The 14,233-nt window shown below is 45.8% G+C and overlaps 5 non-coding genes across 5 annotated transcripts; all 5 read right to left on the reverse strand.

Moving 5' to 3' along the window:
• Positions 1–841: 841 nt before the first annotated feature.
• On the reverse strand, positions 842–914 carry trnav-aac (transfer RNA valine (anticodon AAC)). The gene has a single exon. It is a non-coding gene; the product is annotated as a tRNA-Val (tRNA).
• A 2,787-nt stretch (positions 915–3,701) lies between these two features.
• On the reverse strand, positions 3,702–3,774 carry trnav-aac (transfer RNA valine (anticodon AAC)). The gene has a single exon. It is a non-coding gene; the product is annotated as a tRNA-Val (tRNA).
• Positions 3,775–6,561: 2,787 nt separating this feature from the next.
• trnav-aac (transfer RNA valine (anticodon AAC)) lies at positions 6,562–6,634 on the reverse strand. Its single transcript has one exon. It is a non-coding gene; the product is annotated as a tRNA-Val (tRNA).
• Positions 6,635–9,421: 2,787 nt separating this feature from the next.
• On the reverse strand, positions 9,422–9,494 carry trnav-aac (transfer RNA valine (anticodon AAC)). Its single transcript has one exon. It is a non-coding gene; the product is annotated as a tRNA-Val (tRNA).
• A 2,787-nt stretch (positions 9,495–12,281) lies between these two features.
• trnav-aac (transfer RNA valine (anticodon AAC)) lies at positions 12,282–12,354 on the reverse strand. The gene has a single exon. It is a non-coding gene; the product is annotated as a tRNA-Val (tRNA).
• Between the last annotated feature and the right edge of the window lie 1,879 nt (positions 12,355–14,233).

The raw sequence follows: 14,233 nt of genomic DNA on the forward strand, positions 1-14,233 counted from the left end.
ACCCCCACTCCGGAAGAGGTGCTAACTGCCCTTGAGTGCTTTCTGATCTCGATGTGAAGAGCTCACACGCCTCTGAGTCACCTTCAAGTCTCTGTTTGCGGAGTGAATCACAAAGAAGGACTTTTACCAGAGCTGCAACCGCCTCACTTCCCCACTCGCTCTCCCCTTTTACATTTTCCTGCTCGTCAGTGATTTAAAGAAAACCAAATGGATGCGATGTCATTCTGTAGCCTCTCTGTCGATTCCTCCGTTTCAGTTCCAACATGGCTTAGATCTCGGGGCGCACCTTAATATTAGCGGCGCTATGAAAGCACAGGTTCAAAGGTTCCTCTGAGAGTGTAAATTATTTCATTGCTGTTGCTGATTGAATGAGCCACTAACGTGCGAACTGCCCCAAAATATGATTCAGGAATCTGGTACCAACTCTCGCGCGTTGAATAACGACAGACAGCTTCCAAATGAGGCCTTTCAGAGACGACTTTGGGGTACATTTGACAGACAGACAAGTTCAGGAATCCGTGGTGCGCTGTGACACCTGCGCAGCAGCTTCTTCCCTGCCTTTGAACCGGGCCGCCTGCGCAAGGAATGCAAATGCGGTACTGCTTTTCGTGGAAGGATCAGAACGCGGCAAGGACACTCTCAAACAGAATGGCATATGCATCAGAACCAGGTTGGAGAAAAACTTTATAATGCTTTACACAGTAATTAAATGGAGTTGCCTTACATTTCACTACGAGAGCAGATTCTTTCAAGCAAATTCGAAGGCAGGTTTGCAGATGGGAAAGCAAGCAAGAAAGCTCCGTTCTTGTCCATGTAAAAGGCTGCAGTTGACGAACCAAGCAGTTTCTGCCCAGTTTCGAACTGGGGACCTTTCGCGTGTTAGGCGAACGTGATGACCACTACACTACAGAAACCAGCCGCGGTCGCCGCCCTGTGGCGCAGTGGCATCCAGCACTGAAAGTTGAAGCCATTCTCCATTTCACCTTTCTGTTTCCAATCGCTCGTTGTTGTCCAGCGTAATTGACATCTTGAAAACGTTAAAAAAGACACGTGAAATTGATGACAATATATAGACAATGATTTCGTCAATGTTTGGACCGTAGGGCGAGGTGGAATAAGCTGGGACGACTTTCCCTGCAGCGTAACGGCTGCGATATGATCTTATGGAAGGGTTGTAAACTGAGTATTTCTGTGTTTTACCCAATTTGGGGTGAGTTGAAAACTCGAGAGCATAGGTTTAAGGTGAGTGGGCTGAAATTGACAAACGACCTGAGGCACATTTCCCACACAGAAGGTTGTGCGTGTATGGAATGAGCTCCCAGAGGAAGTGGAGGAGGCTATTACACTCAGAAAATTGCAAAGGTAATCGGATGAGTTTCTGGACAGGATGGGTTTAGAGGGATTGGGGCCAAATGCTGGGGAACGGGACTTGTTTAATTTTGGTTATGTGGTGAGCATGGATGAGATACACCTAAATATCTGTTTCCACGCCGTGTACCCCCATAACGTCTTGTTGCTAACACTGGCTTTAAAGGATTACTTTTTAGCGGAGTTTTCCATCGCAGTCTGTGGCACAATCGTTTAGTCTGTTCGACTGCTCACGGGAAAGGTAGTATTGTGAAACACTGCAGATACGAACGACTTCCTTAATTTTGCCCCGACTGACCATACTCCGTGAAATTTTCCCAGACCTCAATTGAGGAGTTTTGCTGCTCGAAGTTACCTCAGATACCCTGTTAACTCGTAATGTGCTGAGCGAATCGCAAAACAGAAAGCATTTTTCACGGAACACAAACAAAACTGGCATGCCGAATGCATTTTCAGACAGAGAGATGCATGAATGCTAAATGTGTCACAGTCCGAGGGCATGAGTCATAAAGTAATCTCACAACTAACAACAGGGCAATTCCAAACTACTCTTTCAAACATACTGCAGCGTTAGTGCACCACCACTTTCCAGACAATGCTGAAAAGAGAGATAGAAAGAACATCATAAGAACGGGCCATAAAAAGTCAATTTCACCAATCACAGTCTCGATTAGATTACCTTTTCCTTCTGATGTCTCCAGGACGGAAATGAAGGAAATGGGAGAAATTCAATAACATATGACACCGAAATTCATTGGAACGATTTTCCCATTGGACAAAAAACCAAATAACGACGAGTCGAGTCACCGCAGGACTTTGTTTCACAACAGCGATGAAATAATAGTCTCCATTCGGTTCCAGTAAAAGCACAAATCGCTTTGGAACAGCAGAGCTGTTTGCGATTTTCCGCGCGGGAGGCGAACGCGATCTTGACAGCAGAGACACTTGGACACTTCGGTCAAATAACCATGAGCTGCTAGACATTACTACAATTTCGATTCTTGCTTTGCTAAATGATTTCACACATTGCTCGAAACAGGACGACTTTCACGTTTACACGGAACACGAAACACACCTGACTACAGGGAAAATGCACAAAGCTGAGCAGGCCGTGTTCCACATCAAACCGTGCAGCATTTATTCAGTCACTGTGTCTGTTTTGCAGAAGAAGGGTCCCAAAGAATGTTCTCCACCCTAAAACCGGAGGTCGCATTACAATCCGAGAACGACAGATCACATTGTGAGCATGCTCTGACCTCGGGGCCGGTTCGAGATGCCACTTTCCGTGCCTTTTACTTTAACCGTGCAATTTGCTGCAGAGATGTTCACTCCTGGACATGAGCCACGTGGATGCCAACTGAGTCGGAAACCTGTGCGGCAATCGACGAGAAGCGATTCAATAAATTTTGCTAACTTCCATGGTGCTTATTGGAAATGCAGTTTCTGTTCAAGTCAATCGAAAAGGCAGTTTCTGAACATAGTAACAGAAGTCAAAAGGTAATTACCTCACCCCACCCCCACTCCGGAAGAGGTGCTAACTGCCCTTGAGTGCTTTCTGATCTCGATGTGAAGAGCTCACACGCCTCTGAGTCACCTTCAAGTCTCTGTTTGCGGAGTGAATCACAAAGAAGGACTTTTACCAGAGCTGCAACCGCCTCACTTCCCCACTCGCTCTCCCCTTTTACATTTTCCTGCTCGTCAGTGATTTAAAGAAAACCAAATGGATGCGATGTCATTCTGTAGCCTCTCTGTCGATTCCTCCGTTTCAGTTCCAACATGGCTTAGATCTCGGGGCGCACCTTAATATTAGCGGCGCTATGAAAGCACAGGTTCAAAGGTTCCTCTGAGAGTGTAAATTATTTCATTGCTGTTGCTGATTGAATGAGCCACTAACGTGCGAACTGCCCCAAAATATGATTCAGGAATCTGGTACCAACTCTCGCGCGTTGAATAACGACAGACAGCTTCCAAATGAGGCCTTTCAGAGACGACTTTGGGGTACATTTGACAGACAGACAAGTTCAGGAATCCGTGGTGCGCTGTGACCTGCCTTTGAACCGGTCCGCCTACGCAAGGAATGCAAATGCGGTACTGCTTTTCGTGGAAGGATCAGAACGCGGCAAGGACACTCTCAAACAGAATGGCATATGCATCAGAACCAGGTTGGAGAAAAACTTTATAATGCTTTACACAGTAATTAAATGGAGTTGCCTTACATTTCACTACGAGAGCAGATTCTTTCAAGCAAATTCGAAGGCAGGTTTGCAGATGGGAAAGCAAGCAAGAAAGCTCCGTTCTTGTCCATGTAAAAGGCCGCAGTTGACGAACAAAGCAGTTTCTGCCCAGTTTCGAACTGGGGACCTTTCGCGTGTTAGGCGAACGTGATGACCACTACACTACAGAAACCAGCCGCGGTCGCCGCCCTGCGGCGCAGTGGCATCCAGCACTGAAAGTTGAAGCCATTCTCCGTTTCACCTTTCTGTTTCCAATTGCTCGTTGTTGTCCAGCGTAATTGACATCTTGAAAACGTTAAAAAAGACACGTGAAATTGATGACAATATATAGACAATGATTTCGTCAATGTTTGGACCGTAGGGCGAGGTGGAATAAGCTGGGACGACTTTCCCTGCAGCGTAACGGCTGCGATATGATCTTATGGAAGGGTTGTAAACTGAGTATTTCTGTGTTTTACCCAAATTGGGGTGAGTTGAAAACTCGAGAGCATAGGTTTAAGGTGAGTGGGCTGAAATTGACAAACGACCTGAGGCACATTTCCCACACAGAAGGTTGTGCGTGTATGGAATGAGCTCCCAGAGGAAGTGGAGGAGGCTATTACACTCAGAAAATTGCAAAGGTAATCGGATGAGTTTCTGGACAGGATGGGTTTAGAGGGATTGGGGCCAAATGCTGGGGAACGGGACTTGTTTAATTTTGGTTATGTGGTGAGCATGGATGAGATACACCTAAATATCTGTTTCCACGCCGTGTACCCCCATAACGTCTTGTTGCTAACACTGGCTTTAAAGGATTACTTTTTAGCGGAGTTTTCCATCGCAGTCTGTGGCACAATCGTTTAGTCTGTTCGACTGCTCACGGGAAAGGTAGTATTGTGAAACACTGCAGATACGAACGACTTCCTTAATTTTGCCCCGACTGACCATACTCCGTGAAATTTTCCCAGACCTCAATTGAGGAGTTTTGCTGCTCGAAGTTACCTCAGAAACCCTGTTAACTCGTAATGTGCTGAGCGAATCGCAAAACAGAAAGCATTTTTCACGGAACACAAACAAAACTGGCATGCCGAATGCATTTTCAGACAGAGAGATGCATGAATGCTAAATGTGTCACAGTCCGAGGGCATGAGTCATAAAGTAATCTCACAACTAACAACAGGGCAATTCCAAACTACTCTTTCAAACATACTGCAGCGTTAGTGCACCACCACTTTCCAGACAATGCTGAAAAGAGAGATAGAAAGAACATCATAAGAACGGGCCATAAAAAGTGAATTTCACCAATCACAGTCTCGATTAGATTACCTTTTCCTTCTGATGTCTCCAGGACGGAAATGAAGGAAATGGGAGAAATTCAATAACATATGACACCGAAATTCATTGGAACGATTTTCCCATTGGACAAAAAACCAAATAACGACGAGTCGAGTCACCGCAGGACTTTGTTTCACAACAGCGATGAAATAATAGTCTCCATTCGGTTCCAGTAAAAGCACAAATCGCTTTGGAACAGCAGAGCTGTTTGCGATTTTCCGCGCGGGAGGCGAACGCGATCTTGACAGCAGAGACACTTGGACACTTCGGTCAAATAACCATGAGCTGCTAGACATTACTACAATTTCGATTCTTGCTTTGCTAAATGATTTCACACATTGCTCGAAACAGGACGACTTTCACGTTTACACGGAACACGAAACACACCTGACTACAGGGAAAATGCACAAAGCTGAGCAGGCCGTGTTCCACATCAAACCGTGCAGCATTTATTCAGTCACTGTGTCTGTTTTGCAGAAGAAGGGTCCCAAAGAATGTTCTCCACCCTAAAACCGGAGGTCGCATTACAATCCGAGAACGACAGATCACATTGTGAGCATGCTCTGACCTCGGGGCCGGTTCGAGATGCCACTTTCCGTGCCTTTTACTTTAACCGTGCAATTTGCTGCAGAGATGTTCACTCCTGGACATGAGCCACGTGGATACCAACTGAGTCGGAAACCTGTGCGGCAATCGACGAGAAGCGATTCAATAAATTTTGCTAACTTCCATGGTGCTTATTGGAAATGCAGTTTCTGTTCAAGTCAATCGAAAAGGCAGTTTCTGAACATAGTAACAGAAGTCAAAAGGTAATTACCTCACCCCACCCCCACTCCGGAAGAGGTGCTAACTGCCCTTGAGTGCTTTCTGATCTCGATGTGAAGAGCTCACACGCCTCTGAGTCACCTTCAAGTCTCTGTTTGCGGAGTGAATCACAAAGAAGGACTTTTACCAGAGCTGCAACCGCCTCACTTCCCCACTCGCTCTCCCCTTTTACATTTTCCTGCTCGTCAGTGATTTAAAGAAAACCAAATGGATGCGATGTCATTCTGTAGCCTCTCTGTCGATTCCTCCGTTTCAGTTCCAACATGGCTTAGATCTCGGGGCGCACCTTAATATTAGCGGCGCTATGAAAGCACAGGTTCAAAGGTTCCTCTGAGAGTGTAAATTATTTCATTGCTGTTGCTGATTGAATGAGCCACTAACGTGCGAACTGCCCCAAAATATGATTCAGGAATCTGGTACCAACTCTCGCGCGTTGAATAACGACAGACAGCTTCCAAATGAGGCCTTTCAGAGACGACTTTGGGGTACATTTGACAGACAGACAAGTTCAGGAATCCGTGGTGCGCTGTGACCTGCCTTTGAACCGGTCCGCCTACGCAAGGAATGCAAATGCGGTACTGCTTTTCGTGGAAGGATCAGAACGCGGCAAGGACACTCTCAAACAGAATGGCATATGCATCAGAACCAGGTTGGAGAAAAACTTTATAATGCTTTACACAGTAATTAAATGGAGTTGCCTTACATTTCACTACGAGAGCAGATTCTTTCAAGCAAATTCGAAGGCAGGTTTGCAGATGGGAAAGCAAGCAAGAAAGCTCCGTTCTTGTCCATGTAAAAGGCCGCAGTTGACGAACAAAGCAGTTTCTGCCCAGTTTCGAACTGGGGACCTTTCGCGTGTTAGGCGAACGTGATGACCACTACACTACAGAAACCAGCCGCGGTCGCCGCCCTGCGGCGCAGTGGCATCCAGCACTGAAAGTTGAAGCCATTCTCCGTTTCACCTTTCTGTTTCCAATTGCTCGTTGTTGTCCAGCGTAATTGACATCTTGAAAACGTTAAAAAAGACACGTGAAATTGATGACAATATATAGACAATGATTTCGTCAATGTTTGGACCGTAGGGCGAGGTGGAATAAGCTGGGACGACTTTCCCTGCAGCGTAACGGCTGCGATATGATCTTATGGAAGGGTTGTAAACTGAGTATTTCTGTGTTTTACCCAAATTGGGGTGAGTTGAAAACTCGAGAGCATAGGTTTAAGGTGAGTGGGCTGAAATTGACAAACGACCTGAGGCACATTTCCCACACAGAAGGTTGTGCGTGTATGGAATGAGCTCCCAGAGGAAGTGGAGGAGGCTATTACACTCAGAAAATTGCAAAGGTAATCGGATGAGTTTCTGGACAGGATGGGTTTAGAGGGATTGGGGCCAAATGCTGGGGAACGGGACTTGTTTAATTTTGGTTATGTGGTGAGCATGGATGAGATACACCTAAATATCTGTTTCCACGCCGTGTACCCCCATAACGTCTTGTTGCTAACACTGGCTTTAAAGGATTACTTTTTAGCGGAGTTTTCCATCGCAGTCTGTGGCACAATCGTTTAGTCTGTTCGACTGCTCACGGGAAAGGTAGTATTGTGAAACACTGCAGATACGAACGACTTCCTTAATTTTGCCCCGACTGACCATACTCCGTGAAATTTTCCCAGACCTCAATTGAGGAGTTTTGCTGCTCGAAGTTACCTCAGAAACCCTGTTAACTCGTAATGTGCTGAGCGAATCGCAAAACAGAAAGCATTTTTCACGGAACACAAACAAAACTGGCATGCCGAATGCATTTTCAGACAGAGAGATGCATGAATGCTAAATGTGTCACAGTCCGAGGGCATGAGTCATAAAGTAATCTCACAACTAACAACAGGGCAATTCCAAACTACTCTTTCAAACATACTGCAGCGTTAGTGCACCACCACTTTCCAGACAATGCTGAAAAGAGAGATAGAAAGAACATCATAAGAACGGGCCATAAAAAGTGAATTTCACCAATCACAGTCTCGATTAGATTACCTTTTCCTTCTGATGTCTCCAGGACGGAAATGAAGGAAATGGGAGAAATTCAATAACATATGACACCGAAATTCATTGGAACGATTTTCCCATTGGACAAAAAACCAAATAACGACGAGTCGAGTCACCGCAGGACTTTGTTTCACAACAGCGATGAAATAATAGTCTCCATTCGGTTCCAGTAAAAGCACAAATCGCTTTGGAACAGCAGAGCTGTTTGCGATTTTCCGCGCGGGAGGCGAACGCGATCTTGACAGCAGAGACACTTGGACACTTCGGTCAAATAACCATGAGCTGCTAGACATTACTACAATTTCGATTCTTGCTTTGCTAAATGATTTCACACATTGCTCGAAACAGGACGACTTTCACGTTTACACGGAACACGAAACACACCTGACTACAGGGAAAATGCACAAAGCTGAGCAGGCCGTGTTCCACATCAAACCGTGCAGCATTTATTCAGTCACTGTGTCTGTTTTGCAGAAGAAGGGTCCCAAAGAATGTTCTCCACCCTAAAACCGGAGGTCGCATTACAATCCGAGAACGACAGATCACATTGTGAGCATGCTCTGACCTCGGGGCCGGTTCGAGATGCCACTTTCCGTGCCTTTTACTTTAACCGTGCAATTTGCTGCAGAGATGTTCACTCCTGGACATGAGCCACGTGGATACCAACTGAGTCGGAAACCTGTGCGGCAATCGACGAGAAGCGATTCAATAAATTTTGCTAACTTCCATGGTGCTTATTGGAAATGCAGTTTCTGTTCAAGTCAATCGAAAAGGCAGTTTCTGAACATAGTAACAGAAGTCAAAAGGTAATTACCTCACCCCACCCCCACTCCGGAAGAGGTGCTAACTGCCCTTGAGTGCTTTCTGATCTCGATGTGAAGAGCTCACACGCCTCTGAGTCACCTTCAAGTCTCTGTTTGCGGAGTGAATCACAAAGAAGGACTTTTACCAGAGCTGCAACCGCCTCACTTCCCCACTCGCTCTCCCCTTTTACATTTTCCTGCTCGTCAGTGATTTAAAGAAAACCAAATGGATGCGATGTCATTCTGTAGCCTCTCTGTCGATTCCTCCGTTTCAGTTCCAACATGGCTTAGATCTCGGGGCGCACCTTAATATTAGCGGCGCTATGAAAGCACAGGTTCAAAGGTTCCTCTGAGAGTGTAAATTATTTCATTGCTGTTGCTGATTGAATGAGCCACTAACGTGCGAACTGCCCCAAAATATGATTCAGGAATCTGGTACCAACTCTCGCGCGTTGAATAACGACAGACAGCTTCCAAATGAGGCCTTTCAGAGACGACTTTGGGGTACATTTGACAGACAGACAAGTTCAGGAATCCGTGGTGCGCTGTGACCTGCCTTTGAACCGGTCCGCCTACGCAAGGAATGCAAATGCGGTACTGCTTTTCGTGGAAGGATCAGAACGCGGCAAGGACACTCTCAAACAGAATGGCATATGCATCAGAACCAGGTTGGAGAAAAACTTTATAATGCTTTACACAGTAATTAAATGGAGTTGCCTTACATTTCACTACGAGAGCAGATTCTTTCAAGCAAATTCGAAGGCAGGTTTGCAGATGGGAAAGCAAGCAAGAAAGCTCCGTTCTTGTCCATGTAAAAGGCCGCAGTTGACGAACAAAGCAGTTTCTGCCCAGTTTCGAACTGGGGACCTTTCGCGTGTTAGGCGAACGTGATGACCACTACACTACAGAAACCAGCCGCGGTCGCCGCCCTGCGGCGCAGTGGCATCCAGCACTGAAAGTTGAAGCCATTCTCCGTTTCACCTTTCTGTTTCCAATTGCTCGTTGTTGTCCAGCGTAATTGACATCTTGAAAACGTTAAAAAAGACACGTGAAATTGATGACAATATATAGACAATGATTTCGTCAATGTTTGGACCGTAGGGCGAGGTGGAATAAGCTGGGACGACTTTCCCTGCAGCGTAACGGCTGCGATATGATCTTATGGAAGGGTTGTAAACTGAGTATTTCTGTGTTTTACCCAAATTGGGGTGAGTTGAAAACTCGAGAGCATAGGTTTAAGGTGAGTGGGCTGAAATTGACAAACGACCTGAGGCACATTTCCCACACAGAAGGTTGTGCGTGTATGGAATGAGCTCCCAGAGGAAGTGGAGGAGGCTATTACACTCAGAAAATTGCAAAGGTAATCGGATGAGTTTCTGGACAGGATGGGTTTAGAGGGATTGGGGCCAAATGCTGGGGAACGGGACTTGTTTAATTTTGGTTATGTGGTGAGCATGGATGAGATACACCTAAATATCTGTTTCCACGCCGTGTACCCCCATAACGTCTTGTTGCTAACACTGGCTTTAAAGGATTACTTTTTAGCGGAGTTTTCCATCGCAGTCTGTGGCACAATCGTTTAGTCTGTTCGACTGCTCACGGGAAAGGTAGTATTGTGAAACACTGCAGATACGAACGACTTCCTTAATTTTGCCCCGACTGACCATACTCCGTGAAATTTTCCCAGACCTCAATTGAGGAGTTTTGCTGCTCGCAGTTACCTCAGAAACCCTGTTAACTCGTAATGTGCTGAGCGAATCGCAAAACAGAAAGCATTTTTCACGGAACACAAACAAAACTGGCATGCCGAATGCATTTTCAGACAGAGAGATGCATGAATGCTAAATGTGTCACAGTCCGAGGGCATGAGTCATAAAGTAATCTCACAACTAACAACAGGGCAATTCCAAACTACTCTTTCAAACATACTGCAGCGTTAGTGCACCACCACTTTCCAGACAATGCTGAAAAGAGAGATAGAAAGAACATCATAAGAACGGGCCATAAAAAGTCAATTTCACCAATCACAGTCTCGATTAGATTACCTTTTCCTTCTGATGTCTCCAGGACGGAAATGAAGGAAATGGGAGAAATTCAATAACATATGACACCGAAATTCATTGGAACGATTTTCCCATTGGACAAAAAACCAAATAACGACGAGTCGAGTCACCGCAGGACTTTGTTTCACAACAGCGATGAAATAATAGTCTCCATTCGGTTCCAGTAAAAGCACAAATCGCTTTGGAACAGCAGAGCTGTTTGCGATTTTCCGCGCGGGAGGCGAACGCGATCTTGACAGCAGAGACACTTGGACACTTCGGTCAAATAACCATGAGCTGCTAGACATTACTACAATTTCGATTCTTGCTTTGCTAAATGATTTCACACATTGCTCGAAACAGGACGACTTTCACGTTTACACGGAACACGAAACACACCTGACTACAGGGAAAATGCACAAAGCTGAGCAGGCCGTGTTCCACATCAAACCGTGCAGCATTTATTCAGTCACTGTGTCTGTTTTGCAGAAGAAGGGTCCCAAAGAATGTTCTCCACCCTAAAACCGGAGGTCGCATTACAATCCGAGAACGACAGATCACATTGTGAGCATGCTCTGACCTCGGGGCCGGTTCGAGATGCCACTTTCCGTGCCTTTTACTTTAACCGTGCAATTTGCTGCAGAGATGTTCACTCCTGGACATGAGCCACGTGGATACCAACTGAGTCGGAAACCTGTGCGGCAATCGACGAGAAGCGATTCAATAAATTTTGCTAACTTCCATGGTGCTTATTGGAAATGCAGTTTCTGTTCAAGTCAATCGAAAAGGCAGTTTCTGAACATAGTAACAGAAGTCAAAAGGTAATTACCTCACCCCACCCCCACTCCGGAAGAGGTGCTAACTGCCCTTGAGTGCTTTCTGATCTCGATGTGAAGAGCTCACACGCCTCTGAGTCACCTTCAAGTCTCTGTTTGCGGAGTGAATCACAAAGAAGGACTTTTACCAGAGCTGCAACCGCCTCACTTCCCCACTCGCTCTCCCCTTTTACATTTTCCTGCTCGTCAGTGATTTAAAGAAAACCAAATGGATGCGATGTCATTCTGTAGCCTCTCTGTCGATTCCTCCGTTTCAGTTCCAACATGGCTTAGATCTCGGGGCGCACCTTAATATTAGCGGCGCTATGAAAGCACAGGTTCAAAGGTTCCTCTGAGAGTGTAAATTATTTCATTGCTGTTGCTGATTGAATGAGCCACTATAGTGCGAACTGCCCCAAAATATGATTCAGGAATCTGGTACCAACTCTCGCGCGTTGAATAACGACAGACAGCTTCCAAATGAGGCCTTTCAGAGACGACTTTGGGGTACATTTGACAGACAGACAAGTTCAGGAATCCGTGGTGCGCTGTGACCTGCCTTTGAACCGGTCCGCCTACGCAAGGAATGCAAATGCGGTACTGCTTTTCGTGGAAGGATCAGAACGCGGCAAGGACACTCTCAAACAGAATGGCATATGCATCAGAACCAGGTTGGAGAAAAACTTTATAATGCTTTACACAGTAATTAAATGGAGTTGCCTTACATTTCACTACGAGAGCAGATTCTTTCAAGCAAATTCGAAGGCAGGTTTGCAGATGGGAAAGCAAGCAAGAAAGCTCCGTTCTTGTCCATGTAAAAGGCCGCAGTTGACGAACAAAGCAGTTTCTGCCCAGTTTCGAACTGGGGACCTTTCGCGTGTTAGGCGAACGTGATGACCACTACACTACAGAAACCAGCCGCGGTCGCCGCCCTGCGGCGCAGTGGCATCCAGCACTGAAAGTTGAAGCCATTCTCCGTTTCACCTTTCTGTTTCCAATTGCTCGTTGTTGTCCAGCGTAATTGACATCTTGAAAACGTTAAAAAAGACACGTGAAATTGATGACAATATATAGACAATGATTTCGTCAATGTTTGGACCGTAGGGCGAGGTGGAATAAGCTGGGACGACTTTCCCTGGAGCGTAACGGCTGCGATATGATCTTATGGAAGGGTTGTAAACTGAGTATTTCTGTGTTTTACCCAAATTGGGGTGAGTTGAAAACTCGAGAGCATAGGTTTAAGGTGAGTGGGCTGAAATTGACAAACGACCTGAGGCACATTTCCCACACAGAAGGTTGTGCGTGTATGGAATGAGCTCCCAGAGGAAGTGGAGGAGGCTATTACACTCAGAAAATTGCAAAGGTAATCGGATGAGTTTCTGGACAGGATGGGTTTAGAGGGATTGGGGCCAAATGCTGGGGAACGGGACTTGTTTAATTTTGGTTATGTGGTGAGCATGGATGAGATACACCTAAATATCTGTTTCCACGCCGTGTACCCCCATAACGTCTTGTTGCTAACACTGGCTTTAAAGGATTACTTTTTAGCGGAGTTTTCCATCGCAGTCTGTGGCACAATCGTTTAGTCTGTTCGACTGCTCACGGGAAAGGTAGTATTGTGAAACACTGCAGATACGAACGACTTCCTTAATTTTGCCCCGACTGACCATACTCCGTGAAATTTTCCCAGACCTCAATTGAGGAGTTTTGCTGCTCGAAGTTACCTCAGAAACCCTGTTAACTCGTAATGTGCTGAGCGAATCGCAAAACAGAAAGCATTTTTCACGGAACACAAACAAAACTGGCATGCCGAATGCATTTTCAGACAGAGAGATGCATGAATGCTAAATGTGTCACAGTCCGAGGGCATGAGTCATAAAGTAATCTCACAACTAACAACAGGGCAATTCCAAACTACTCTTTCAAACATACTGCAGCGTTAGTGCACCACCACTTTCCAGACAATGCTGAAAAGAGAGATAGAAAGAACATCATAAGAACGGGCCATAAAAAGTGAATTTCACCAATCACAGTCTCGATTAGATTACCTTTTCCTTCTGATGTCTCCAGGACGGAAATGAAGGAAATGGGAGAAATTCAATAACATATGACACCGAAATTCATTGGAACGATTTTCCCATTGGACAAAAAACCAAATAACGACGAGTCGAGTCACCGCAGGACTTTGTTTCACAACAGCGATGAAATAATAGTCTCCATTCGGTTCCAGTAAAAGCACAAATCGCTTTGGAACAGCAGAGCTGTTTGCGATTTTCCGCGCGGGAGGCGAACGCGATCTTGACAGCAGAGACACTTGGACACTTCGGTCAAATAACCATGAGCTGCTAGACATTACTACAATTTCGATTCTTGCTTTGCTAAATGATTTCACACATTGCTCGAAACAGGACGACTTTCACGTTTACACGGAACACGAAACACACCTGACTACAGGGAAAATGCACAAAGCTGAGCAGGCCGTGTTCCACATCAAACCGTGCAGCATTTATTCAGTCACTGTGTCTGTTTTGCAGAAGAAGGGTCCCAAAGAATGTTCTCCACCCTAAAACCGGAGGTCGCATTACAATCCGAGAACGACAGATCACATTGTGAGCATGCTCTGACCTCGGGGCCGGTTCGAGATGCCACTTTCCGTGCCTTTTACTTTAACCGTGCAATTTGCTGCAGAGATGTTCACTCCTGGACATGAGCCACGTGGATACCAACTGAGTCGGAAACCTGTGCGGCAATCGACGAGAAGCGATTCAATAAATTTTGCTAACTTCCATGGTGC

Source organism: Chiloscyllium punctatum, unplaced genomic scaffold (assembly GCF_047496795.1).
Source record: "Chiloscyllium punctatum isolate Juve2018m unplaced genomic scaffold, sChiPun1.3 scaffold_818, whole genome shotgun sequence".
NCBI classification, from domain to species: domain Eukaryota; kingdom Metazoa; phylum Chordata; class Chondrichthyes; order Orectolobiformes; family Hemiscylliidae; genus Chiloscyllium; species Chiloscyllium punctatum.